Source organism: Malaclemys terrapin, chromosome 15 (genome assembly GCF_027887155.1).
Source record: "Malaclemys terrapin pileata isolate rMalTer1 chromosome 15, rMalTer1.hap1, whole genome shotgun sequence".
Classification (NCBI taxonomy): Eukaryota; Metazoa; Chordata; order Testudines; family Emydidae; genus Malaclemys; species Malaclemys terrapin.
Window position 1 is genome coordinate 13,448,594 of NC_071519.1, and position 2,500 is coordinate 13,451,093.

Sequence of the window (2,500 nt, forward strand, 5' to 3'; positions counted from 1 at the left end):
TCCGTCCCGGCCCCGGGGTGTCCCCCTGCGGCTCTGGGGGCCGTGGGTCCCCGCTGGAGGAAGCCGCTGGGCGCTGGACACCCGCCGTCCGTCCCGCCTGGCCAGGCCTGGCCTGGGTGGCCGCGGGGGGATTCGGGGCGGTCCCGCGAGCCGGCGCCCGGGCGCAGGGGGTCCGAGCGAGTCCGTCCCGGGCCCGGGGCCTCCCCCTGCGGCTTTGGGGGCCGTGGGTCCCCGCTGGCGGAAGCCGCTGGGCGCTGGACACCCGCCGTCCGTCCCGCCTGGCCAGGCCTGGCCTGGGTGGCCGCGGGGCGGGGGGATTCGGGGCGGTCCTGCGGGCCGGCGGCCGGGAGGGTCCGGGCCAGTCCGCCCCATGCCCGGGGTCTCCCCCAGCGGCTTCGGTGGGTCCTCCGCGGAGGAAGCCGGGTGGGGAGCCGGACCCCAGGCGCCCAGACCCGCGACCTGCGGCCGCGACCTCCGACTCGGCAGGAGCGACGAGGGGCTTTCCGGCCCGTCCCCCCCCTCTCCTTCCTCCCCAGAAAAGGAGAGAGAGCTGGCTCGGACCGGGAAAAGCTGCCTACGGCACCTGGGATTCCCAGGCGGTCACCCATCCAAGTACTAGCCAGGCCCGGGACGGTTTACCTTCCGAGATCGGACGGGATCGGGGGCGTTCGGTCCGGTATGGCCGTAGGCACCCGGCCCCCGCGCCTCCTCGCCCGCTTTCCCCTGCCGACGCCCGGGCCTGCCGCACGGTGAGCCCCGGTCGGACTGCCCCCCTGCGGCAGGGCCCCCGTCTCTCGCGGGCCCGGTCCTTTTTTCCTTCTCGAGCTCCGGGGCCCGGGCTGGCCGCCAGAGCCCCTCCGCCCGCCCGCCCTCCCCGGCGTCGGGGAAAATATTGTCCCGGACATCCAGTGCGCCCTGATCCTGTCAGCCGGGGGGGGGGGTGGGTGGGTGGGGGGCAGTCCCTCGCTGCGGCCGGGGAGGGTGAGCCCAGGGCGGCTTGCCTGCCGTCCGAGTCCCCTCTCGGCCACCAGGTCAACCCCGAGCCGAAAGGGCTGAAAATTTTTCAGAGTCCCCTCCCGGGCACCAGGTCAACCCATGGAATCGAACGGGTTCGCCTGCTGGCCGGTTCGCTTCCCGGCCACCAGGTCAACCCGTAGGTTTGAACGGGCACGCCCGGTGGCCGCTTTCCCGTCCGGTCACCAGGTCAACCCGGATCTCCCTCCTTCCCTGGGCGCCCCCTCCTCGGAGGCGTCAGGTTCCATTTTCTTTTTCCCCCCAGACTTCCAGGGGCCCGATCCAGTCGGCCGGGAGGCAGTCCCTCGCTGCGGCCGGGGTGGGTGAGGCCAGGGCGGCTTGCCTGCCGTCCGAGTCCCCTCTCGGCCACCAGGTCAACCCCGAGCCGAAAGGGCTGAACATTTTTCAGAGTCCCCTCCCGGGCACCAGGTCAACCCGTGGAATCGAACGGGTTCACCTGCTGGCCGGTTCGCTTCCCGGCCACCAGGTCAACCCGTAGGTTGCCGACGGGGCTAGCCAGTGGCCGGTTTGCTTTCCGGCCGCCAGGTCAACCCCTAGGTTTGAACGGGCACGCCCGGTGGCCGCTTTCCCGTCCGGTCACCAGGTCGACCCGGATCTCCCTCCTTCCCTGGGCGCCCCCTCCTCGGAGGCGTCAGGTTCCATTCTTTTTTCCAGACTTCCAGGGGCCCGATCCAGTCGGCCGGGAGGCAGTCCCTCGCTGCGGCCGGGGAGGGTGAGCCCAGGGCGGCCTGGTCCATGTCTCTAGTGGGCCCGATCCTTTTTTGGGGTGTTTTTTTTTTTTTTTTCCGAGCTCCGGGGCCCGGCCCGCCCGGGCAGCCCTCCTCGGAGGCGTGAGGCGGATTTCCCCCCCCCCCCCCAGACTTCCAGGGGCCCGATCCTGTCGGCCGGGAGGATGTCCCTCGCTGCGGCCGGGGAGGGTGAGCCCAGGGCGGCCTGCTTGGCGGCCGGGTCCATGTCTCTAGTGGGCCCGATCCTTTTCTTCCCTTTTCCGGCTCCGGGGCCCGGGGTGGCCGGGTAGCCCTCCGCGGTGGCGTCGGCAATTTTTTTTAAAAAATCAGACTTCCGTGGGCCCGATCCTGACGGCCGGGAGGCAGTACCTCGCTGCGTCCGGGGACGGTGAGACGCTCGGCCACCGGGTCAACCCGGAGGAAGCGGGCTGGGGGGAAAAAAAAAAAAAAAAAAAAAGTTTTCCAAGTCTGAAAAATTTTCAAAGTCCCCTCCCGGCCACCGGGTCAACCCCTTTGGAGCGAATGGGTTGACCTGACGGCCGGTCGTCTCGCGGATGTCCGGAAGGGGTCGCCCAACGCCGTCTCGGCCGACCGAGGGAACCACGAGGTGGCGCCCGGTTCCAGTTTCGTACCGCCGAAGGCGGGGCTTTGGCTTTTTCGACCCGTCTTTCGAGGACTGTGTGCGGAGATTTGTGAGGACAGGTTTTTCAGAGCCTGTGAGAACCGGAGCTCAGCCT

The 2,500-nt window shown here is 69.9% G+C and overlaps 1 non-coding gene across 1 annotated transcript; it reads right to left on the minus strand.

The window, feature by feature from the left end:
- Positions 1–571: 571 nt before the first annotated feature.
- Positions 572–690, minus strand: LOC128823958 (5S ribosomal RNA). The gene has a single exon (XR_008442190.1). It is a non-coding gene; the product is annotated as a 5S ribosomal RNA (ribosomal RNA).
- Positions 691–2,500: the final 1,810 nt, after the last annotated feature.